This window comes from Moschus berezovskii, chromosome 28 (genome assembly GCF_049115385.1).
Source record: "Moschus berezovskii isolate FMDL1 chromosome 28, NW_MosBer_1.0, whole genome shotgun sequence".
In the NCBI taxonomy this organism is placed as follows: domain Eukaryota; kingdom Metazoa; phylum Chordata; class Mammalia; order Artiodactyla; family Moschidae; genus Moschus; species Moschus berezovskii.
The window spans coordinates 20,355,969-20,383,565 of record NC_142487.1 but is presented as its reverse complement, the minus strand read 5'-3'; positions in this window follow the sequence as shown (position 1 = coordinate 20,383,565).

Sequence of the window (27,597 nt, the reverse complement as noted above, 5' to 3'; positions counted from 1 at the left end):
AATGAGAAAATTTTATAGTGCTCCTATAATTAAAGTTAATAAAAATGAATACAGAATTCCCCAAAGACCTGGAAGTCATGCAGGTTCCTATGGCCACAACATACAAATTATTTTCCACCTTGTGGGAGACTTGTGATTTCATTGGGAATGCCAGGGATGGATGAGTCTGTTCTTGTTTTTCACAGCTACCTATGCAGTTCATTCATTGCTCTGGTCTCCCACTAAAGATATTGGGAGGAGAATTCTGCTGGACTCGGAGACAGAGATAGGCTGACCCACCTGCTCTGGCCATTTGCGAGCCAGGAAGGCAAAGAGAATTCTGTGCTCACAGACCAGTAAGCCAATAAAATGGGAAATAAAAAAAGGCTAAAAGCAAGGGAATGCTTTGAGCCAAGGAAAAGAAAAGTCCTATTAAAGTCTCATTTCAAATCCATTTCAAGTCAGGGTAAAGGATTGAAATGGAGGAAATTGTATCTTCACGAATCTAACAGATGAAAGGTATGTGATAAACACAAATGGCTATTTTTAAGCACAGAGATACACGTGTGTGTAAAGACAAATCGTTCTATTTGAGGAGCATCTTCCTACCAAACACTATGCATGTCTGTACATAAATATCCAGAGCATTTTATATGATTGTAATGTAACACACAGTGATGTTCTAAAGAGAAAAGATACAGAAACTCGCAAACACGTTCCCCAGGATTGCATCAAAACTGGATGCCACAAGTGTTAAAGCTACGCCTCTAATCTACATTAGTAAGTTATACAGGAGCATGCTTTTTTTTTTTTTTTTGGCTTCCTTTGAGGCAAATTAAGTACAAACACCAAACAGATCTACAACAGACTAAATTCTGTTAGAATAAACAAACAATAACGTTTGATATGTATAAAAGAACTATCAGAATAGAGGGTTAGTACAGACTGGTTCCAAATAGGAAAAGGAGTACGGCAAGGTTGTGTATTGTCACCCTGTTTATTTAACTTATATGCAGAGTACATCATGAGGAACGCTGGGCTGGAAGAAGCACAAGCTGGAATCAAGATTGCCAGGAGAAATACCAATAACCTCAGATATGCAGATGACACCACCCTTATGGCAGAAAGTGAAGAGGAACTCAAAAGCCTCTTGATGAAAGTGAAAGAGGAGAGTGAAAAGGTCAGCTTGAAGCTCAACATTCAGAAAACGAAGATCATGGCATCTGGTCCCATCACTTCATAGGAAATAGATGGGGAAACAGTGTCAGACTTTATATTTTTGGGCTCCAAAATCACTGCAGATGCTGATTGCAGCCATGAAATTAAAAGACGCTTACTCCTTGGAAGGAAAGTTATGACCAACCTAGATAGCATATTAAAAAGCAAAGACATTACTTTGCCAACAAAGGTCCGTCTAGTCAAGGCTATGTTTTTTCCAGTGGTCATGTATGGATGTGAGAGTTGGACTGTGAAGAAAGCTGATCGCCGAAGAATTGATGCTTTTGAACTGTGGTGCTGGAGAAGACTCGAGAGTCCCTTGGACTGCAAGGAGATCCAACCAGTCCATTTAAAGGAGATCAATCCTGGATGTTCACTGGAAGGACTGATGCTAAAGCTGAAACTCTAATACTTTGGCCACCTCATGCGACGAGTTGACTCACTGGAAAAGAGTCTAATGCTAGGAGGGATTGGGGGTGGGAGGAGACAGGGACGACAGAGAATGAGATGGCTGGATGGCATCACCGACTCGATGGACATGAGTTTGAGTGAACTCCAGGAGTTGGTGATGGACAGGGAGGCCTGGCGTGCTGTGATTCATGGGGTCACAAGGAGTAGGACACGACTGAGCGACTGAACTGAACTGAGAGATCTAAAATAATTACCCATATGATAATACCAAAAAATAGTTTCTATTGTTATTTGATAAAAATAAATCTCTCTACTCATATTTACTATCAGAACAGATGATAGAGAAAGAAAAACCAAAGTAATTTTATAGAATGTAATCATATCATGCATGCTATTTATATCAATTAATGTCAATCATTTAGGCATGGCTACAAAAAACATAAAAGATTCAGCTTGCACTAAAATAACTGTTGGCTTTTTTTTTTAATATAAAGAGTCAGGCTAGAAACAACTTCTTACAAATATGAGGTCTACATACTTTTTAAAGAGTAAGCTCTTCAGTGAATGGTTTTCAGTTCTCTGTCCAGTTTCCTTACTGTATCATCTGGGTAATGTAGATATACCATTTTAAAGCAGAGAAACAAAGGCAATGATCTTTCATGAAAAAGAGATTATGGAACCTTAAACAAACTCAACTTTCCTGACAAGACCTACTGAAGGCAAAGGAGATGGTAAGTGTCAAATAAGGCAACGCAGGTAAAATCAATCTATTACAGAGCTCATTCAAAAAGCATAATAAGTTTAATCATCTATGCATAAATACATTGTAACAATGCCTTTCTGTTTTGTTAAACTTGGATGGATCAGTTCAGTTCAGTTCAGTTCAGTCGCTCAGTCGTGTCCAACTTTTTGCGACCCCATGAATCACAGCACACCAGGCCTCCCTGTCCATCACCAACTCCCGGAGCTCTAAAATTATACTTGACAAGTTGTATTCTAGGACACATTGGGGACATGAAGTTATTACCTACTGAATGCAAAAGAATAAAAGGATTCCACTGAAGAAACAGAATGGCAACAGTTACAGAGAGCATTTTGAGTCAACAAAGTCTATCAAAGGAGTATGAAAAGTTTAGAAGGGAGCCAGAAAGCTGGGGACACCATCAGAATGTGAAAGCCGGCAAATTTAAATTTTGAAACATGTAGTACTCAGGGGTGAAAACCTGGGGGCACAGTGCTTGGTTCTGTTAGAATATGTAAAAATGACTCCCTGACACATTATTTAAAACCTACTGCTGTGACTGGTTCTGAAGTAAAATTTATTTCTGAAAATGACCTTAGAAAGATGGCTTTTCACCAAATTTCAGTTGTGTATTTGCAAATATGTATGTCTCTATAAATATACACATTTATATGTATATACAATAATAGCAGTTCCTTGTATCTCATCCAAATTATTTCAACGTTTATCAGAGCATATATTGCCTCTTTAAAAAAAAAGTCTTCCTTGTATTGTGCTTGATTCTTGAGGTCAGGGACTATGTACCTTGTATTCCCCGTTTAACAGGATGAACTGCACTTGATAGGCCTGTGATGAATGACTGCTATATAAATTAGTATATAAATCAGTACACATATCTCCACAAACACACAGTCATAACACACGTAACACACACACCTCCCATATGTACTTAGACACATACAGGTATAATTATACGCATTTATAGGCTTACTTAGGTATACATAAGTGCCACTGTACAATACATTAGAGTGCAAGTGCCATTATAGTAAAAGAGCTTGAGGTGCACAGAAAAGGAAGTACTTCAAGGGAGAAGTGGTATTTGAGTTGACTCTTGAAATATGAGTAAGCCTTCAACAGGGGGAGGTGGAGGAGGGAGTTACAAGCTAAGAGGACACCCTGAGCTGAGGCTGAATGCACGACTATTTCGGGGTTGATGCAGCTACAGAATAAGTGTTCAATTGTGAATGGTTAGTCAACTAGGTTGAGAAGGCAATGGCACCCCATTCCAGTACTCTTGCCTGGAAAATCCCATGGACGGAGGAGCCTGGTGGGCTGCAGCCCATGGGGTCGCAAAGAGTCGGACACAACTGAGTGACTTCACTTTCACTTTTCACTTTCATGCATTGGAGAAGGAAATGGCAACCCACTCCAGTATTCTTGCCTGGAGAATCCCAGGGATGGAGGAGACTGGTGGGCTGCCGTCTATGGGGTCGCACAGAGTCGCACACGACTGAAGCGACTTAGCAGCAGCAGCAGCATTATGGAGGGGCTTCCCTGGGGGTTCAGTGGTAAAGAATCCACCTGCAATGCAGATTCAGGAGACGTGTGTTCGATGCCTAAGTCGTGAAGACCCTCTGCAGAAGGAAATGGCAACCCACTCCAGTATTCTTGCCTGGGAAATCCCATAGACAGAGGAGCCTGGCAGGCTACAGTCCATGGGACTGCAAAAGAGTCAGACATGACTCAGTGACTATACAACAATCATAGCATTATGGAGACCTCCTGAGGGGGTACTGTGCTCTTTCACAATCCTGGCACAGAGAGACAGTAAAATTGAACAAAAGTGGGAATTCATTCCAAAGAGATCCACAGGAATTCCCTTAAAGCAATCCTGATGATATCCTTGAACATTGCATGCAAATTGAAATAGCTTCACAAATTTACAAAGGAAATTTAATGCTCAGAATATAAAGGAAAATTGTAAGTAGGTAAACATGGGGAGGGTCATATAGAAATCCCAAAATAAACAGAATTTATACTTTTAGAAAATAGCCTGCTGCTGCTGCTAAGTCGCTTCAATTGTGTCTGACTCTGTGCGACCCCATAGACAGCAGCCCACCAGGCTCCCCTGTCTCTGGGATTCTCCAGGCAAGAATACTGGAGTGGGTTGCCATTTCCTCCTCCAATGCATGAAAGTGAAAAGTGAAAGTGAAGTTTCTCAGTCATATCCGACTCTTAGCAACCCCATGGACTGCAGCCTACCAGGCTCCCCCGCCCATGGGATTTTCCAGGCAAGAGTACTGGAGTGGGTTGCCATTGCCTTCTCCTAGAAAATAGCCTAGCACTAGTCAAAATACAATTTAAATAGGTGCAGGGGGCTTGAGGTGTAGTTAGATTAAAGCTGAGACATTTTCTGAAAGCTGCCTACAAGAAAATTGTATGGCATTCTCTATCCAACTCCACAATTGCTCTATCATCCAATATTATACATTGAATTTCACCATGTTCAGCTTTGATCTTGCTCATCTGCCTTATTTGTAACTGTGGAATACAATTCTCTTTCTTGTGTATATATTTTGATTGTTCAAGTCAACCATCTAGCATTTTGAGCTTATTGAAGTCCAGGATGAATAATGTTTTAAAGAGTAGAAGCACAGACTTTTGAACAGGATGGATGGGCTTTCCTCTAAGCTGTTCCAGTCCCATCTCTGGGCCTTCGAGGAAGGTAACTTCCAGCCTCTTTGAGTCTATTTCACAGAGAGGAATAGGAATGACGGCAACTACCCTTCAAGGTGGCTCTTGTGACTGCAATGTTGAAGGCTTTACTTATGTGGAAAAAGCCTCAAACTTTCAATAGCATTTCGTTTTTAATTGATTTTATCATGGAGAGAACTTTTAGGGTCATCGAAAAATTGAGTGAAGGGTACAGGTATTTCTCATATTCCTCTTCTCCCCACTCATAATATCTTCCTTCATTATCAACATCCCCCACAACAGTGGCAGACTTGTAACTCATAAACCTACACTGAGACATCATTGTCACCCAAAGTCCACAGTTTACCTTAGGGTTCACTCTCAGGGCTGTGCATTCTCTGGGTTGGAATAAATGTATAATGACATGCTGCTATTGCTGTTCAGTCGCTAAGTCATGTCCAACTCTTTACAACCCGTGGACTGCAGTCCACCGGCTCCCCTGTCCATAGGATTTCCCAGGCAAGGATACTGGAGTGGGTTGTCATTTCCTTCTCCAGAGGATCTTCCTGGGCCAGGGGTCAAACCTGCATCTCCTGTACATGCAGGCAGATTGTCTACCATTGAGCCACCAGGGAAGCCCTAGAATGACAAGTACCGACAATTATAGTACCATTTAGAGTAGTTTCACTGCTTGAAAAATCATCTGTGCTCCGCCTTTTCATCCCTACCCCCAGCTCCTGGCAATCATTAATGCTTTTACTGTCTCCAGTTTTATCTTTTCAGAATGTAATATAGTTGGACTCACAGGGTAGGTAGCATTTTTAGACTGGCTTCTTTCACTTAGTCATATGCATCTAAGTTTCCTCCATGTCTTCATGGATTGACAGCTCATTTCTTTTTAGTGCTGAATAATACTCTGTTGCCTAGATGAACCAGCTTATTTATCTATACTGCTGACATTCATCTTTATTTCTTCCAGTGTTTGGTAACTACTGTGTTTTTTGAGGGAAAATAGATTTTGAAAGGAACAGTTTTCAGGTAGCCCACATCTCGATGTCTTTACAAGGCAAAGATGCAGTGTTACAGAACTGGGCTTTTTGACTAACTGAGATGTCTTGGTAACTCTTCCATAATCCATCAGAGAAGAATGTCTAGCCACCTAACACAGAGATAGTCATCAGATGGCACCCTTAAAAGGGCAACAGCATCTAGGGACTCAGACTGTATTTCTGAGTCACTGAATCATCTAAGCCACCTTTACCGAATTTCTGTTTCGTTTTCTCCAACTGTACAATGAGGATAACGGCGCCTGCCCTTCCAACCTGACAATGTCCTATTGATAATCAGAAACAGTATTCATAATTACTCACATTTGAATTGTTTGTTAGCCTTTTGTATGTATTATAAGACTACCTGCCTTCATATGACTGTGAAAAAGGCTCTCTACCTAGTAACTATTAGTCAAAACACTGCTAAATATCTTATGAATTAGATTTCTCTTTGTTCCCACATGTCACTGTTCAATCTCTGAAGGATTTGTAAAGGTCACCAGCACACAAGTGACATTGTTGGGACATGAACCCAAGCCAATGACTCTAAATTCAATGTGCTTCTGACCATGGCAGGTGGCCTTTCAAAGAGGAATAATAAATGTGGAAGTGTTAGATTGAATCAGTTTTGCAAGTCAAGAAAAAAAAAAACAGCTGAATATCAATTTCATACAGTTCCAATTGATATTTTACAAATATGTAAAGGTTTATACATTCACAAGTTATTGTGATAACTTTGGATGATTAGCATTGTCTATAGACTACTCTTACTCACAATAGAGTCAGATCCCTTGAATAGTCTCACCACTTAAAACTATATGCACTATATCACCAACGTGTGTGTTTCCTCTTCTATAGCTATATTCTATAGGTGAGGCAGTGCAAGGCAAATGAAATGTACAGCATGTTCCATCAGCCTGGGAAATGTGTGAACTGCTGTTTTAAATCGAATATTTCTTTCTGGCTCTTTCCTGAAATAATGAACCAAAATATTTCTCTCTGTAATAAGAAATGCTTTGTGCCAATGAGAACTCAGAATTGTCTTTGGGGCTAGATCCCAAGGCATTCATTTGACTTTAATGAACAAAGATGAGCTGTTTGTATATCTCTCTCATAAGGTTGACAAGAGACAAAACCCAATGGAAACAAATAATCGTCCTCAAATTCCCCAAAATAATTGTGTCTACCCTTTAAAGGTTGGATGGCATCACCGACTCAATCGACATGAGTTTGGGTAAACTCTGGGAGTTGGTGATAGACAAGGAAGCCTGGCGTACTGCGGTTCATGGGGTCGCAAAGAGTCAGACATGACTGAGCGATTGAACTGAACCCTTTAAAGAAAACTTGGACATTTCAAATGGAAAGGGCTCTTCACAGAATATTTTACAAACTTAGTACAAAATGCATAATAGTTTGGGAAATAAAGGGAAATCCAATTCTTGATACAATGATCAGTTAGGCTGAGGAAGGATTTGGATATGAAACTGTTTTTACTAGAATCACATGACATAGGAAAGCCAGAGTTCTCTGGAAGCTGTGGATGCCTGATGCTTCAGAAGAGACATTAAATAACAAATTACACCTCCAAACAACATCACTGTGCAGTCAACTTTTTTAGCCGAACTGAGTGTCTGAGAACCTAGGAGTAATTATATATAAATTAATTTGCAGGCTCCAGTTGTTTTACGGTCCATACTTGAAAATCTCATTGCTGAGAGGGGCTCATAAAAAGACATCTCATATTTCTAGTATAAAATTCAAAATTTCAATTCATAATTCTTTATGCAGCCTGATTTCTGCAATTGTTTTTAAGAGATGCTCCCTAAGAAAAGTCAAAACCTAATTTCTCTTTTAAAGACTTTTACCATGGTAAAAATTTTTTAAAATACAAGTTAAAGTATCTTATAACTACTTATCAATATAAACTGACATTGAATCTAATCTCAGATTTTTTTAAAACGTCTAAATTGTTGGCACACAGACCTTCTAAACTATATGCATGATATATTTGTATATTATTTATGATGTCATATATGGTTTGTGACTATGTAATTTATAATAAATCCTAAGTGGTTTATTTACTTTTTATAAGCCTTGGAGACAAACAATATATTTTTGTAAGTCAGAAGTTTTATTAACATTTATTTCCCCCCCAAATCAGAGATTTACAAGGATATCCAACATTTGCCTAAATGAGTCTGTTGGATTTAAATCTTAACCACACTGACAGTATGCAAATCCACAAGCTAGAGTTGAACAGAATAAGGCAAGAGACAAAATACGCTAAAATGATTTTCTTTTAATTTGTCTTATTGCTTTCCAACTATGACCTCCACAGAAATGCAGGCCCTAGTAAATTTGGAATAAAAGATCTGAAGAGAGAAGCTGGGAAGAGAATACACTACTAGGTTAGAAATTAAGAAATATCTTTTCTAGAAATGTGTATTTTTCACTTTGGAGAGAATTTTGAAATGCTTGCCTTCGTACCTAACCATTCATTCATTTGTTTATCCACTCTTTCCACCAGCTGTATCGTGATCATGTGTTGCATAAACAAATGGTAGAAGAACAGAAGAAAAAAGGAGTTTCAGTCCTGAAGCGTTCTTTGTTCAATCTAACTGAAAGAGAACATACAAATCTGAAACCATTAAAGAACATTTCTCCCTTAACAAGGTCTTACAAATGAGGACATGAATGTTCGGAGATACTCAGAAAATCAACATCAAGGAAGTAATTGGAGTATGACCAGCTTCTTGGTGCATTTGACTTGAGTCTTAAAGACAAAGATTCCTCTTTGATCTGGACAACTAATAGCATACCTGTTGCGCATTTCTCTCTTCTCGGTTCATATTATGCCATCTCACTCTCATTCTTTATTTTGCTATGTTTCTAGTAGAACTATCACATGTTTACCCCAGGAAACCTCTTAATTTTCAAAGTTAAGGTATAAAGCTTCTCTCGACTCTTGTCCATAAAAAAACATCGACCGCAGGAAAGAATCAGACTGGTCAGTCCCAACCCCAATTAATGACACAATAACACAGAAAAAAGAGCGGATTGCTACTAAGAAACCACCGCCTTCAGGAGTAGCACTTACATCACCAAAAGTTCCTAAAAGAAAAAATAAATAAAACTATGGCAAGTGATATTTAGGTAAAACCACAGTAATCAAGGTTAGCAATCTAGTAGGAGGAATCAAGAAAAAATACAACATGGTGATTTTTCAAGGACTGAGGCGATTCTCAGTGAACGTATCCACTTCAAAGTAAGAGGAAATTTTGGCAAAAAGCGCAACCACACACAGAATCACCAAGTAGTTCATTAAATAAAATAATAATAATAATGGTCAGACTGTTTTAAATTGCAATGAATCTACCTAGGTAGGCTTCGACACCAGGCCCCTGTCATTAATGGTCTCAAACTGTAAAACATTTTTTAAATTTTGATCTAAGTTTATAAGATACCGTATGACATTTACAAACATACAAGTTGTAAAGGAGGCAACGAGGAAAAAGCTACAGGGCTATCTACCACCTTTATCATGCTTACATATTTATTTCCATCAGAAGTAGACAGAGAATGTAAAAGCTCAGTGCAAGCTAGGTAAGAATCTGCAGACCATCAACCAGTTGGCTATACTGCTCTTAGCAGCACTAAGGGAAGCTGACAACTTCAATCTGGACAGCAGGCTATAAAGCAGGAATCTTTTTTTTTTTTAACCAATTTAAGGATCAGGGAGTGTCACTCTTCTTTTTATCTTTGCATTATGGCAAGAGTAATAGAACGACACAGGTTTTCTGCATGTGCTCTAGGAAAGACTCTTTTCCAATTTCACAGTTAAGCAAATATGATCTCAAAATGTTTAGCATTACCAAAGCATGTTCACTTTGGGTGGAAAGAGGGATATGGTCAAGATACATCACTTAAAGTCTCATGTCCTCTCTCAGGTTAAGTGTCTAATACTCCCTGTTTCCTGAGGATGACTGTTTCTCACAGTACCAACCCATCCTCTTCAACCAAACACAGTCAGCCTGACCCATGGAAGGATGAGTTGCCTAATGATGTCTGTGTGTTTTCAATTTATTAACACTCTACATGATAAACATAGTCATCGCCTTCCTTAATACATGATAAATGATGTTCTCAGATCACAGGGAAGTAAGCTGGAACCATATTTTTCGTCTGATAAGTTCATGCATCATTGTACTTCTGTCTTCAAAGATCTCACCCCAGCCCTCAAAATCAGGAAGAATCTTCTCTCTTCTCAGATGACCCGGCCTGTTAGAAAACACTTTTGTTCTTACAGAAAATGGCTATTTGCAGCCCATGAAATACAATGTAAATCACAGTGAGGGTCAATGCTTACTAATTGTCCATGACTAAAGGACCACGTAATGTCTAGTGACACACAGAATTCCAAATAATGCCTCGGCTCCCTCTGCACACCACAGTCATCAAATATACATTAAAGTAGGCCTGTTTCTAAGAGCACAAACATGGACATGAAGTATTGTCACGGAGGCTCTTCTCAAGTGTGAACTATGTTACTGAATTAGCAGTAAATGCATTATTTAGGGAATGGTTATGTTTTGAATATCACACAAAAAACACAAAGGCCTTGCTTTCTCCCTCCCTCCTTAGCTGCTCTTTCCTAAAGAATTCTGTTTCATTTGCTTCTCATTAGTCTTCTCAAGTCTAGTGAATAATTATGAAGAATGTAGGGGGAAATGAGGCGAGTTGGGAAGAATAAATAAGATCCTGTCTCCTCTGGAAAAAGTAACCCATGGATACTGATCAATTTAAGAGAGAGATTTAAAATATACCCGGAAAAAAGGGTGAATTAGAACATAATTGAGATGATACTCAACGCTCTTGAATGTGATCCTAGACCCTCCAGAAGCTCCAGGGTGGGCCGCCCTCCGAATGACAGAAACAGTGAAAAATTTGAAACAACTGGAATGAAGGGATAAAGCATCAGGGCTGGACAGCTTTCCCTTGGCTCTGCCTGCTTCAGAGGGAGACAGTTACCCAGGATGCATAGCGGTATCCCAAGTAGTGGCCACATATTATCAAGTGTGTCTGTTTCCCTCACCAAATCCTTCCATTTGATGACAGCGTCTGATGTCACGTTCTCTGAACAAGATATACAGCATCAGTGCAGCCTGTAACCAGTAAGTGAGCTGCTATGTCTGCTCAGGCACACTTGGACACTGACTGTACTGTTTTCATCATAATCCTATAGAATGGTAATTAATTAGTACTGCTTTCAACCACTTGGAAGACAAAAGGCACTCTGTAAGCATTCAGGATTAATATTCATTAGTTTTCCTCCAACCAGAAGCCCCAAGTTTTCTGTGCTCTCCCTATTATCACAAAATTCTTTCTTGTAAACTCTTTATAAACATGAACTAATTAATAAAGATTCTAGTCCATAAGTATCATATATAAAGGAATGTGTAAAAAAAAAAGGAGCTAGGGAAACTAGTCTCATTAGTTACACACCTCAAAATGTAAAAGATGAGGGGGGAAAATCAGCTTATTTTATAAAAGAAAGACAGAGTATAAAGAAAAAACCTTTTAGTAGGAAGATTTGAGACTGGAGCTAGCTCTTAAAAGAGGAGGTGGAATAATAATTCCTTGAAATTTTCAAGTCACAGCTTGATGTGTACTTCTCTGGGGTGCTTAAAGAGACAAGAGAAAGTTCAACAAAAAGAACAAATACAATGGGGAAAATCAATTGGCAGATGGAGCTTCAGGAGCTGGTAAATGTCTATGCATAACTTGCTCAAATGCATTCTAGCCTGTAAAAGGGAATATTCTGATCACCCAAATCCAACCAGGCCAGACGCACAGTTCCAAATTTCCCTAAAATGTTCAGAAGGTAAGTTATCACCCATTCCTACCTCCAAGACAAACTCTGCCCTATATGCCATTAATGTCAATTAGTTAGTTAATACCAAAGAACAAAACTCCAAAGCTGAAATGATTTCTAAAGTAATACCTAGTCTGGTGTGTCCACATGCCCTGAACTGGATGGGCAACCTTTGACAAGGAAGGCATTTGTGTTCCAGAAGACAGCTGCAAGTCAACCATTTTAAGCCAAATTTTATGTCCTATAATTATTGTGTTACAAAAATTTCCTTCCTGAAAAGAGATTTCACTCTACAAATGAAACAGAATTGATCAGGAAAATGACTGAAAAGGAAACAACTTTATGCTTTCATAGAGTTGGCAAAATAATTTATGACAGAAAAGCTGTATCCTCTTTTGGAAGTTCTTCAGCCTGGACCAGTTTTGTTAAGCCTTCTTAAAGCTGAATATAGTAAAGTTTTAATTGGAGAAATCTTACTTTTTTCCTGGCACACAGGCATAATTCACTGCTCTGAGACTTAGAGTAGCATTCAGAATTGATGCCTTAAATTATCACTACCAAGTCATATGCATTAATGGACCTGAAAAAATTCTTTACAAGACAAAGGCAGAGTTAAGGGCCATTTTCACTAATTCTTTCTCTAAAGAGAGCTAGAGATGAAGTGAGCTAAGTCGGGATTCCCAGAAATCTTTAAGTTACAGCTGGGTGGGTACTTCCTTAGAGCACCGGAATGGCTTTCTACATTGTCAGCAGACTTGACTTGATGAAGGTCATCTTTGTTCAGAGCCTTTAAGTGGTCATACTGTGAAGTTTACCCCATCTTTATTCTGGAGATAGCAAAAGCAAGGGGATTCAGGTTGAAATGTAACTAGTTGGGCAATTTTGTGGGGAAGTTTGATTCTGCCATATCCTACGCCATGTAAATTCATGAATATGGTCAGAGTAATAGTACACGCTTTGGGAAGGTATATTGATAATATTTTAATTATCTTTCCCAATCTCAATAACCCTTTCTTATCAGTTCTTATGAGTTCCAAGAGCCGCCAGAATTTATCCAGTTTTGAGTTGCGTTGTATTATTTACTTTGACCAACAAGCTTATGACACATTATTAATTTTTGACTGACCAGATTCTATTTTTCCCCTAAAACATAACTCTATTCATAAGGTACTTTGTTTAGGAATTTTTAATGTTCTAGAGAAGTTATGCGTATTTCTCAGTATCTGCCTACACTACTGATTTAAAGATCACTATTTTTAGCACCTGACAGTTCTACATTTTATATTCTTTGCTCCTCTTACTAATTGGAACCAGCATTGATGTTACTTGCTCTCTATTCAGGTTGAAACACATCAAAACAAAAGCAGGCATTTGGGTGTGAGATTAACTTCAAACATTTGAACTGATCCCGGAACTGCTCCTGATGGGATACTTTCAAATATATTTCCATTACAATATGAAAATGTGATCAGACTAAAGTCTATAGCAAGGCATTGGCACAGTTGTACATATTTATTATCCATTCATTTGTCTAACAAATATTTACTTATTTATTGCTTTTAGGTTAGATGTCTATTCACACATTTAATAAATAAATTCACACATTCATTCCACAAAGATGTAGGGAGCTAGTCAATTATAGGCTAGATAAACAGTTTTACAAAATGCTAGATATTAATACAAATGACAGGTTCTTCAACCTTAAGGAACTCAGAGTCTAATGAGACAACATATCAGTCTATATAATTATATAGGGCTTCTCTGGTGGCTCAGTGGTAAAGATTCCCCCTGCAATAGAGAAGACTGCCTGCAGTGAAGGAGACATGGGTTCAATTCCTGGGTCAGAAAGATCTGCTGAGAAGGAAATGACAATCTACTCCAGTACTTTTGCCTCAGAAATCCCATGGACAGAGGAACCTGGTGGGCTACACTCCATGGGGTCACAAAGAGTTGGACATGACTTAGTAACTTGGTTCAGTTCAGTTAAGTCGCTCAGTCGTGTCCGACTCTTTGCAACCCAATGAATCACAGCACGCCAGGCCTCCCTGTCCATCACCAACTCCCGGAGTTCACTCAAACTCATGTCCATCGAGTCGGTGATGCCATCCAGCCATCTCATTTTCTGTCGTCCCCGTCTCCTCCCACCCGCAATCCCTCCTAGCATCAGACTCTTTTCCAGTGAGTCAACTCGACGCATGAGGTGGCCAAAGTATTAGAGTTTCAGCTTTAGCATCAGTCCTTCCAAAGCCACCACTAATATAATTATATATATATATATAATTGCCACATACATATATAACATATATATATGTTATATAATTATATATAATTTCCATATTTAATTGCCTATAATTGCTTAACAGTGAAAAAATAGTATGATTAGTGTAATCATATAAAGTGATTACGAGAATACAGGAAAGTGAGAATGGATATCTCTGTTTCTAGATGTTTAGGAAGGCTACTCAGAGGGTCTGATATTTGAGGTGGGCCCTGAAGATGAAGCAAAGATTCAACAGACAAGAAGAGCCAGGTGTAACTCTCAAAAAAAGAAAACCCCGCTTTGAGAATGATGAGTGGACCATATAGGATGTGGTCTGATGAAGAAGCAGGAAGGGAGACTGAAAATTATGCTGGACTTCATGATGATAGGTCTGCCCACCTCCTACTCTCCCAAAAGAAAATTGCATAAACATTGAATAAGTTAAGACATACTTTATGTAGACATGAAGATAATAAATGTGCATTTAGAGTCTATTGTTTATAAAACAATGTGCGAGCCCAGTGGAAAAACAAAGGCTTACGTAGGCACTATCTATGTCACTCTCAATTGATGTCCTGCTGTGAATGTAAGTTACTGTTTTACGGTATTTGTGTGGAAGGAAATATGTGTACAGCTTGGCTCTACCACTAGATCATAAATTTCTGAAAAGTCTGAATACAAGACCATATATTTTGCTTCTTTGTATTCTTCCAGCATCAATTGTGGTGCCTTTTACATAGTAGATGCTGGATAATTACATTCTGAAAGAAAAGATGAATAAGTAAGTTTGCCATCTAAATGAGGTGGCATTATTTACACATATAAGAAGCTAAATAACAACACACAGGACATAACACAGCAGTAGGTAATGGAGGGCCAAACATATGTTTGAGAGAGTAAAACCTGAGAGTTCCCAATGGACACCGAAGTGTTACTTGCTCAGTCGTGTCCGACACTTTGCAACCCCATGGACTGTAGCCCGCCAGGGTCCTCTGTTCATGGGATTCTCCAGGAAAGAATACTGGAGTGTGTAGCCATTCCCTTCTCCAGTGGATCTTTCCAACCCAGGAATGGAACCCAGGTCTCCTGCACTACAGGCAGAGTCTTTGTCTGAGACACCAATAGTTTTAGAGAGAAGTAAACTTTTATTTGAAGAATAAGTCAGATTTTCAAAGGAGAAAAACGATCAGCAGATGTTAAATAGCTCAAGATGTCAGGGTGAAAACTTTCAAATACAGGGTTCATCTAAGACTACTTAAAAACTTTGCTAAGAGAAAGTGGGTAATGGGTCTAAAGTTGTAATCTTCCCCACTGACAAAACTAAATCAATTAGCTCTGTCATATTCTCTTGCCCGTGTTTGTAAAAAAACTCACATGACACAAATGAACCTACTGATGAAACAAAAACAGACTCACAGAGAGACTCACGTGGAGAAAAGATTTGTTGTTAGTAAGGGGGAGAGAGGGTAGGAGAGGGATGGATTGGGAGTTTGGGATTAGCAGAGGCAAACTACTGTATACAGAGGACGGATAACAACAAGGTCATACTGTATAGAACAGAACTATATTCAATACCCTATGATAAATCATAGCAGAAAAGAATACAAAAAGAATGTGTGTGTGTATACAAAAGAATGTGTACACACACACACACATATATAAATGAATCACTTCACTATATAACTGAAATTAACACAATACTGTAAATCAACTATGATTTAATAAACAAAATAAACAACAAAAAACAATATTTCTCTACAATCCATGCTGTTGTTGAGAAAGGAAGCCAGATGAGAAGCTGTTGAGGAGGACTTACAGGCCACTCCTATTACTGAAAAGCAAACAAACCACCCAATCAAAATACAAGGCTGCCCTATCCACTGTTTCCATAATAAAGGAGTATTTTTCATAGTTTTAGAGATGAATAGAAGGTCCTTGGCCAGCGTTATCATTTGTATCCAGAGTCACCCAGAATTAATAGACATTTTGTAACTAAAGCAAATACAGACAGGGAGACTTAATTGGAACAAAAATATGACTTGCAAAGGTGGAGAGTCGATACCACTGGCAGGCTCTCACAGCAATAGGCGCTGTTATTAACCTGCCAGCCACCCTGTGTGAAGGGCCAACGAATCAGACATACAGCTATAGCCATGTAGGCAGCACCAGAAACAGCCAAAGTCAGATTTCCAAAGAAATTACTGTATGTCTGGGTAGGCCTCTGAAGGCAATTCTTTATCACATGAAGTAAGAAGAAAAAATAAAAGGCCAACAGAAAAAATGTACTACTACCCTTCATACGTGATGGGTCCCTACGCACCAAAGCCACGAAGGCAATGAGTAGACATATTAGCTTAATATAGACATAATAGACATAGCAGCATAGAAGGCATGCAGCAGCAATGGACAGACATTCCCTCAGCCCAGCTGGAATCATTTATGAAGTCAGGTGCTTCTTCATGTAAGGATCTGTGCTCTAGGGAAGAATTCACCTGTTGATGTGGTTGTGTGTAGTTGCTCAGTCCTGTCTGACTCTTTGTGACCCTTTTCAACTAGCTAGCTCACCTGGTTTTTGATGCTTTTGAACTGTGATGTTGGAGAAGATTCTTGAGAGTCCCTTGGACTGCAAGGAGATCCAACCAGTCCATCCTAAAGGAAATCAGTTCTGAATGTTCATTGGAAAGAACTGATGTTGAAGCTGAAACTCCAATACTTTGGCCACCTGATGCAAAGAGCTGACTCATTTGAAAAGATCCTGATGCTGGGAAAGATTGAAGGTGGGAGGAGAAGGGGATGACAGAGGACGAGATGGGTGGATGGCTTCACCAACTCGATGGACATGAGTTTGAGCAAGCTCTGGGAGATGGTGAAGGACAGGGAAGCCTGGCATGCTGCAGTCCATAGGGTCACAAAGAGTCGGACACAGCTGAGTGACTGGACAATAACCACCTAGCCATGGGATTTTTTTCAGGCAAGAATATTGGAGTAGGTAGCCATTTCCTTCTCTAGGGGATCTTCCTGACCCAGGGATCAAACCCATGTCTCCTGCATCGCAGGACATTTTACCCACTAAGCCAACGGGAAAGCCTACCTGTAGATGAGCAAATAGAAACTGCCATAGGGGCAGTGCAAGTAGATGCTGTAAGTCAATGATGCTCAAATTGTAGTATCCAAAATAGCAGCATCAGATCCCCTGGGAAACTTCGAAATGCAAATTCTTGGGGCCTCAGACCAACTGAATCAAAAACACTGGAAGTGGGGCTGAGGAATCTGTGTTTTGTAAACTCCCTAGGTAATTTTACTGCAAGCTCAAACTTAAGAATCACTGTAATAAGCATAAGGAAAGGAAAAGAATATGTATAATTTATAATCCACTGTGGTCAGGGTTATCCACTGAGAGGTGGCCATGATGAGGAAAGTTGCATCCTTTTCTCTAAAGGAAAACACTCATCTTACATTGACTTATTAAATTCATTCAACCTGGCAAGCATTCACTGAATACCCACTACCTGCTTGGTATTATTCCAGGCATTGGCCAAGGAAAAAATAACAAAATGCAGCCCTCTCTTTAAGGATTATAAAGCCTAGTGGGGCAATAACTAGCCTTTTGCTCTGCATCCCTTCTGCATGCCAGGCATTTATATAATATATTTTTAGTTACTGTTCATTAAATTGAACTGACCCATAAGTTACAAAATAATTCCTTGGTTCAACTTATTGATTTTAAATGAAAATTCACCAGTGTTTGTCATTCATTACAATACACTATTTTATTTTATCGAAACTTCTCCATAATGGAATAAAAAAGCAACTGCTCTGTTGATTAAATATTTATCCCAAAGGGAACTGTAAGAGCTATAAGAATTAATATTGAACCAACAAGCTTTTTCTGAAAAATGGATAAAGATGCTGATACCATCTCAGGACATTTTTCAGGTGGCTCAGGTCAACTTCCAGAAACTATTCTGTTTCTGAGTTAACCGCTAGGCTTCCTCTACAAAGGGGTCAAAGAAGAGGTTTAGAGCAAATAGTTGGCAGACGCAAACACTGATATAAACTTCAGTCAGGAGAATTGGGAGAGGTCACATGGTTGAAGTTTTTCTGATTTGGTTTTTTCTTCGAACACTTAGGACATGCACCCTTGATATCTGAACTTGCTCTATATCCTTTCAGGAGATGGTAGCAGGTGTATTAAGGCTATTTATTGTATTACTTCAAGGTAAATAGATGGGGAAACAATGGAAACAGTGAGAGACATTATTATTTTGGGCTCCCAAATCACTGCATATGGTGATGGCAGTCATGAAATTAAAAGACACTTGCTCCTTGAAAGAAAATCTATGACCAACCTAGACAGCATATTAAAAAGCAGAAACATTACTTTGCCAACAAAGGTCCATCTAGTCAGAGCTATGGTTTTTCCAGTGGTCATGTATGGATGTGAGAACTGGACTATAAAGAAAGTTGAGCGCAGAAGAACTGATGTTTTTGAACTGTGGAGAAGACTCTTGAGAGTCCCTTGGATTGCAAGGAGATCAAACTAGTCAATCCTAAAGGAAATCAGTCCTGAATATTCATTAGAAGGACTGAAGATGAAGCTGAAACTTCAATACTTTGGTCATCTGATGTGAAGAACTGGCTCCTTGGAAAAGACCCTGATGCTGGGTAAGACAGAAGGTGGGAGGAGAAGGGGACAACAGAGGATGAGATGGTTGGATGGCATTACCATCTCAATGGACATGAGTTTGAGCAAGCTCCGGGAGTTGGTGATGGACAGGGAAGCCTGGCAAGCTGCAATCCATGGGATCCCAAAGAGTTGGACATGACTGAGTGACTGAACTGAACTGACTGAAGTTCAAGGGCTTTCCTGGTGGCTCAATGTAAAGAACTTGCATGCCAAAGCAGGAGACTCAGGTTTAATCCCTGGGTTGGGAAGATCTCCTGGGGAAAGAAATGGCAACCCACTCCATTATTCTTGCCTGGGAAATCCCATGGACAGAGGAATCCAATGGGCTATAGTCCATGGGGTTGCAAAAGAGTAGGGCACAACTTAGCAACTAAACAACAATGACATTTGAAGTTCACAGTCAGTCACATTTTATTGCCCCTAACACAAGGGCATAGCTAAATCAGGCAACAAGTAGAGTAGGGCAGCATTTATTTTCTTTCCTGCTTCAAAGGTCATAAAGTAGGAAACCTTAGAAAAGGTGCATAGTTTGCCTGGCATCATACAATCCACCAGTTTCAGTGATGGTGCTTGCATTTGAAGTGGTATCATTCCTGGGCCTACTAAGGAGACACCACCCTCTCCTCAGAACTTGGGGCAAGCTGGCCTCATAGTCTGTAGGTGATTAGACGTCACCTACTAACACATACAACCACTAGGAATGTACAACCTACTATGCCATCCATCTGGTGTGGCCCATCCAGGGATTTTTCCTGACCTCATAAATCTGTGGAACAAACATTACAAGCATGAGCTATTCTGTGTGAGAGAACAACGAGATCTGGGCTGCAGAAGAGTCAGCATTAATGAGAAAAGCAGAAGCCCAGGTAGAATCAGTGGAAGTGACAGGCCAGGAGGAGCTGTGACTCAGCAAAGATAGGATGCCCCGAATGTGGGGGAAGATTTTGGTTCAGGTTTGCCAGAATAACAGGAAGGGAGATCCTAGACCCAGAATGGGACAGGCTTACACTGCTTGGTAAAGAACCCCAGGAGGTCTCTAATCACCCAGCTTCTCCACTGGACTTTGTCTCTCCTCTATCAGCTTAGAAATAGCTAGGAGAGTCTGTGCCCTTGTAACTAAGCCACTCCATTTGGCAAATGCTCTCATGATGCATTTCTGGCCTGAGTATCTGTGGCTTTCCTGAAGGGCCCCTGGGATACATGTTCTTCACCCTGAAGCAGCATAAAAGTCTCTTATTCCTCTGCTGATACCAGCAAAAGCTCACAGCCCATGAAACCAGGTGAATCTGAAGTCCATGCACCCAGCAACGCTGCAGGCAAAGCCTTGGTCCTCTCTCTCTGACTCAAACAGCCCGCGCTATCTGAGCAGCTTTGTGGCCATAATTGCTGGGTGGATAATAGCATCATTGTCTTCAGACACAATAAATGCCCCTTTCCTAGCCAATAGTAGATTTCTATCTGAACATCAAAATATTCTGTTTTGGTTTGGATTTTCCTGTGTTCCTCCAGAACCTGCCTGCTTTTAATTGTGGTGTTAGACCTCTGGAAGCTTGGATTGGCAACCTCAGCAAACAGAAAACAAACAATGGATTGTTGTCTATTTAACCACATCAGTAGCTTTGGCTCACACTGTTGATGGATGCTATAGGGTGCTGTCTTTCCCGCTCCTCTTTCCCTGTTTATTTGATTCCTGATGACTTAGCCGCAGGCTCTCTGTCTGGGAATTGGAAGGGAGGATGGTCTCTTTCTCAAAGCGAGTTGCCAATCTGTCAGATACCCCTGCAGCTCAAAGGTTTTCATTAACTATTTTTCAGACAAACCTTCACTTGCAACAGCTCATTACGGCTGCTCTCTGATGTCACTTGGTCCAGACTAAACCTTAGGTTCAAAACCTGTGCTAGTAAGGCCCCTGGAGTTTACCTGAAAACTAGTCTTTGCCAGGAAACAGGGTCAATGTGACCTAGCTAGCACAGGTGTTCATCATTAGATGAAGGCCAGGGAAGCTGCAGGAAATAATTCCTAAAGGCCTGGCTTCCAAAAGCCAGCTGCCCATTGACACTGGGCTTTTTTTTTTTTTTTTTTAATATTGGAAGTGGTAAGTAGAATGATTCCAAATCTGTTGCAAAAAATATCTGAGTAAGGGAAAGCTGAAGGCCAGTGTTGTTTTTTCTAAAATATTTATTGACTTGGCTGTGCTGGGTCTAAGTTGCAACACGCAGGATCTTTAGCAGCAGCATGCAGGATCTTTAGTTGTAACATGTGGGATCTAGTTCCCTGATCAGAGATTGAACCCGGGCCCCCTGCACTGGGAGCATGGAATCTTAGCCCCTGGACCACCAGGGAAGTCCCAAGGGTAATGTTGTTAAACACATCCGTAGAAAGATGAAGTCCAGATTGCCTGGCTGCAGGAGTAGAAATCTATCAGAACAAAGTCTTTCTGATAGTTGGGCTTAGAGATGAGCTTTTCAAGCTGCATCTGTTGTTTTTAACTCATAGTCTGATAAAAGATGCTGGATTCAGCCAAGGAGGATAAATGAAATATCTCCTATGAGATAAACCACAAACCTAGGGCCACGTGGCACAAAACAAGCGTGATGCAGACTGAGAAGTACTCTATGGATTGAAAGTTAAATGCATGTTTAGGGAAACAGCACGAAGATGTGTACATCATGGAACCTGAGACCAAAAGCGACTTTAAAGATAATCTAGTCCAGGAACTCCCAATTCTGGATGTACCTTAGAACCTAGCTGACTGGTCTGTGATTGGGGGTCCAAGTCACCAGGACAATGGTTTTCTCCAACTTGCATATGCTTCAGAATTTGGGGGGATCCTATTGAAACATAGATTTCTGGGCCTCAGCCTCAAAGATTCCAGTTCAGTACGTTTTTCACAGGGCCCACACATTTGCACTTGTGAGATGCTCCCTGGCGATGCTGATCCAGGTGGTCAGGAGGCCACAGTCCTAGTCCACAGCTGGTTCAGTGATCATCAAACTTCCCGGTACATGGAAATGAAAGTCATACACAGCTTAAGAAATGGATTCCTGGGCTCCACCTCCAAAGTTGCTAATTCAAGAAATCGCATTCTAACAAATTTCCATGTGGACCCACAGTCTTAAAAATCACTGATTTGTATCAGGCGAGGATGGCGAGGTGCCTTTTAGAACCATCTGAAGTGTTTCTTCAAACTACATCTGCACTCAACTTTCTTTGTGGTCCAGGTTAAGGATTACCGATAGAGCAACTCTCTATTACAAACAGGCATTTCATCCTTCTCACTTAATAGATAGGAACATTGAGGTTTACAGTAGAACCTCAACCATGAAGCAAAGATGTTGGCAGTAGAGCTACGGGCAGTGCCTGCCGCGTGTCCCAGCTCAAAGCAGAAGCTCTGACAAGAGTTCTGAGGATGAGGAGAGGAAGGAGACTTTGAAAAGGAGACTGATATGACCACTTCTCAGTTCTGCCTTAGACTGGTCCTGACTTTATCATGGAGAAATGCATGAAAGGCAAACAGCTTCCATCACAAATAACATTACAATCACGGTGTAACTGCACGAAAAGCCTAGAAGGAAGATGGTCTGATTTTCTTCCCCCAAGATACTTATGCCTGAAGCAGACACTACTGATGCAGCAAAGTTTAATTCCCGCCCTACAAAAGACCAGAAAGTGAAAGTCAACTTGATGGTTTTTCCATCTTGTAATTTTTTTGTCTTTATAAACAAAAATGAATATCATTACACTATCTGAGTAAACGGAACATACCAAATAAATGTACCTCCAACAAGTGTGGCACGGTGTCAGAGACAGGGGTATCAACAGGTGTACTGTAAAAAGCTGCCCCCCACACAATAAAATTCTCACATCCCTGATGCTGGTAAGGAATGATGGCATCTTACAGAGTCAGCCGTCTACCAGAACTAAGCCTTCCTTCTTCTCCCATCAATTTTACTGAGGGTAAAGTGAACGTGCGCTGGGCTTACGCACACACTCCCTGTGTACTACTATCTGTGACTGTAAGTTATTAAACTTGACTGTAATGCTTCCATCAGAATTCGTGTGCAGCCATCCTGTTAATAGCATCAACACGTGGAGATACAGCATCCAAGCTTCCTAATTGGTTGAGTTACTTTTTTTAACATGATAGTGACTCACGCAACTGTCACCCTGACAGCGCAGATGTAGTAGTTTCTGTTATTAGGCTGAACGATACTGTATTTCACATTATTAAATCACATATCCAGAACCCCACGACAATTACTCTACTTCATACCATCAGCCATCTAATTCATCTTCTACCAGCCACTTACCTAGAGTTTCAGGTTGATTCTGCGGCATAATTAATAGACCAAGAATGTCCTTATTCACACATAACTGAATGAGCATGTGTCCTCCAACAGGCAGGCAATCTGTATACCTCATAAAGCAGATTGGATTTTGACTTATTGGTGTTTATGCCAAGAACTCAGGGAGTTGAATGGTTGACACATAGCACCATGTTGGCAGCTTTCATGCTGATACACAGATTTGTGTCTGACATTAGCTGTCCCAGGGGAGCAGTCCCCAACACTTTCCCCAGCCATACATCTGTAAGTCACTTTTCAAAAATATGGTGTCAAAGCACCATGACTGTATGGTAGCATGAACAGACTATTTCTAGTTGTGCCACCCCCAACAGATCCAGTGAGAAACCCACAGAAAGCTGAGCTGCTTAATCGTGATAGTAATATATTCAATCACCATACGGTACCCATTGAAGTTTGAGAAGTGTCTTCTGCAAATAACTCAAATATTTTACCGTCCTCTGAAGTGAAAGTTGCTCAGTCATGTCCGACTCTTTGCGACCCCTTGGACTCTACAGTCCATGGAATTCTCAAGGCCAGAATACTGGATTGGGTAGCCTTTCCCTTATCCAGGGGGTCTTCCCAACCCAGGGATTGAACCAGGATCTCCTGCAATGCTGCTAGATTCTTTACCAGCTTAGCCACAAGGGAAGCCCAAGAATACTGGAATGGGTAGCCTATCCCTTCTCCAGGAGATCTTCCTGACCCAGGAATTGAACCCAGGTCTCCTGCATTGCAGGTGGATTCTTTACCAACTGAGCTATCAGGGAAGCTGTCCTCTAGTCCTTTCAAATTGGGACAATATTTGAATCTAAGAGTCGCTCTGAATGGCCAGATGATAATAATCATTGACAAACAATGGTCAAAGCAGGACAAAGATGTCGTTGTCTACAATTCTGAGTAGAAGGAAAGCAATTCTGAGTTCCTAATCCCTGTTGAGTCACTTATTCTCAAGTGAAAACCTCCTGCCTCTAGTCAAACAACTTCTTCAACTTATCTTTCAATATGTTCAACCTCTATTTTTAAGTTAAAAGATACACAGTTAGCAGTGGGAGGCAAATAGATGTAGATCTGTCTTTATTGCCTATCTGTGTGTTTGTTGGCTTCCCTTCAAAACAAATATAACTTGATTTTAGAAAGTGAGATCCATCATAGTGAAGAACATTGGAGGGTCTTCATAAATATCCTTCCCTGGTGGCTCAGATGGTGAAGAATATGCCTGCAATGCAGGAGACCCTGGCTTGATCTCTAGGTCAGGAAGATCCCCGGAAGAAGGGAATGGCAACCCATTCCAGTATTCTTGCCTGCCTGGAGAATTCCATGGACAGAAGAGCCTGGTGGGCTACAGTCCATGGGCTCTCAAAGAGTTGGACATGACTGGGCGACTAGCACTTTCAATTTTTACTTTCTATAAACCTCCAGCAATTGGCTGTGTGGCACAGAAGAAAATTTTCTAGAAATGAGGTCAAGTTCCAAGTTGATTCTGCCACTCATCAACTACTGAAGCTTGAGATGTGTCAATTAATACCTCCAAGCTTTTGTTCTGTCATCTGCAATAGGAAAATTAAATGACTTTAAAGTATGGTTTGAATATAGAATAATAGCGTCAATGTATGTGGAAGACTGAAAGCTCAAATATAAGTCTGTGTGTGTGCATGTGTGTCTGTGTGTGTGTGAGACAAGTTGTTTTAATTTTATACCAGGCTGAAAAGCAATAGGGTGGTAACACTTCTGTCAGAGGAGGGGACAAACTTCCAGAACACAGGCTGTATAAATTCTAATTGCTAAGACATTGAGTGTTCACTGTGCGTGAGACTCTGTAGTCTGCTGAGAGAAGCATAATAATGAAAACAACTTGACAGTTTCTGACCTCGGCGAGTCAGGAAAAAGAGACAGAGAGAGAATAACTAATATTTTGCCTAATGTGACAAGTCGTGATGACTCTCGGGTACTCAGCAGCAGCTTAGTGATGCTGCTTTTCTTGGACTCACCCTCAGAGGGCACGAGTCCACGTACGGAAGACCAGATGCCGAGCTGGGATCCTGCAGTGGATGAAGATGTGATGGCACGAAGGACAGAAACCAGTCCCTTCGCCAGCAAAAGCCAATGATGACTGGGAAATCCTATCTGCAAATTTTGAGTAAACATTTTGCAAACTTCTTCTTTTTAAAATCCCTTGGGGGGGTGGAGATAGTTTCAAGGATCGCCACTAAATTGGAGTGCCTACAGGCAGGGCTGGCCTCTGTCGGGCTCCCAGGGGCTCTCCACTGTCACACCTACTCCTCCCTCGTCCCCTCCACCCCCCCAGTGTGCTCATCAGAAAAACGACAGAAGCAGCAGGAGAAGTTAGGGGGTGTCTCCCAGCAGGTAGAGTTTTAGAAATAGATCCACCTACCTCCAGAGTGATCTGCAGTCACTGCTCAATTACCGGGAAACTTGGAAGGAACAAAAATAAACTCATGGTAGAAAAGTCTACTGCAAAGCCAACAACTTGAAAATCTGACATAGGAACCTCACAGAGAGAAGAATGTTTCCGCTTTTTAAAGACAGGGTTGCTGCCTGGGCTTTCTGGTTCTGGCGAGGAAAAGACAGAAGTTTTGGAAGCCTCCGGGAACCAAGTCCCATTTCTGCCATTTGCTAGGGCTGTGACTTGGGGCATGTTTTAATTTGAGGCTCAGTCTCTCCACGTGAAAACCTGACATAATTTCCTTGTTTGGACTGGAAGCAATAGGTGTGAAACAGTTTTCATGGGGCTTAGCACTTAATAAATCCTCAATGAAAGGAAGTTAATTTTGTTATTCATTGAATTAATCCACAATCACCACTAATTAGATACACACTGTACACTAACTTTCATAAAAAGCAGAGAGTACGTGTTCTTGTGGGCTTCCCAGGCAGCACTAGTGATAAAGAACCCACCTGCCAATGCAGGAGACACAGGAGATGCTGGGTTGGGAAGAGCCCCTGGAGTTGGAAATGGCAACTCACTCCAGTATTCTCACCTGGAAAATTCCATGGACAGAGGAGCCTGGCAGGCTACAGAGAGTCAAACACGACTGAGGGATGAAGCACGCACACTCATGCACACGCGTGCATACACACACACACATACACACACCCCTCCCTATCCTTGTGAAATAGATCAAATGGTTGGGAGAAGGCACACAAGATCCTCAAGATTTAGAGATTCAACAAGAAAATTTATTTTGACTTACTATTTAGGTTCTGCCAAATTACTCTGTTCCCTAGTAGCAAATTAAACTCCCACAACATCAGCAATTTCTTTTACAAGTCACTCATTTTCTTACTGAAATCCACATTGTATCTTTCCATGGTGATTTAGTCTGTTATCACATAAGGTATTTCAATATTTCAGAGGTCCTCAGCCTCATCATTATTGACATGTTGGGCCAAATACATCTTTGTCCTTTGCTCTGTAGGATACATTTCTACCCCTGTAGGAGGGAGCAGCACCCCTAGCCTCTAGTCACGGGATCCCAGTGGCATAGGGTTGTTAGATTAAGCAAATAAAAATACATACTAACCAGTTAAATTTCAGATAAACAGTAAATGATATTTCTCATATAATATTTGGGTTGCATTAAAAATCACTCATTTTTGTAGCAACAACATCCTGCATTTTCCTGGCAACTCTACAATAAAACCTTACAAACTGTGACAACCAAAAATATCTCTAGACCTGACCAAGTGCTCCCCCCCCCGACCATGGGGCAAAACTGCCTTCTGGTTATGAACCACTGCACCAATGGACTCATCAACATGATCAAATGGAAACACAGAGGGACTCTCCAGGTGGGCTGCCAGTGTGCACACAATCAGGGATGCGGTCGTCCTCTAAGAACAGAGGAATCAGGGTGGAGCCCAACATTCTCTTCTAAACACTCAGAGCAGAGAGTGTACGACTAACATCCAGGAAATAACACAGCTTGGGAGAGAGGGCTGGTCCCCTTCCCAAATGACGTCTGGCTACAGGTAACTATTAGCCTTGCTGAATTTCCACTATGTAGAAACATTCCTGCCCAAGTGCATTTGGATTTGTATCCCATAGCAGCACTGACTCTTCCCTATGGATCACACGTTGAAGAACACAGAGCTGAAAATGCTTAGAAAACTTGTTCTCAAAAACACTCATCCACTACCTAGTTTTATGTATGTTTCGGAAGGCTGCTGAAAGCAGAGCATGAGATCCTTGAAGGAAAAAGACCCAGAGGACAGGTCCTCCCTTTCTTCTCCAGTTCACCTTGCAGGATGCTGACAGAATCTTGACAGCCCAGATGAATGCTTCATTGAGATGCGCTTACCAAAAGGGCAGTTTCCATAG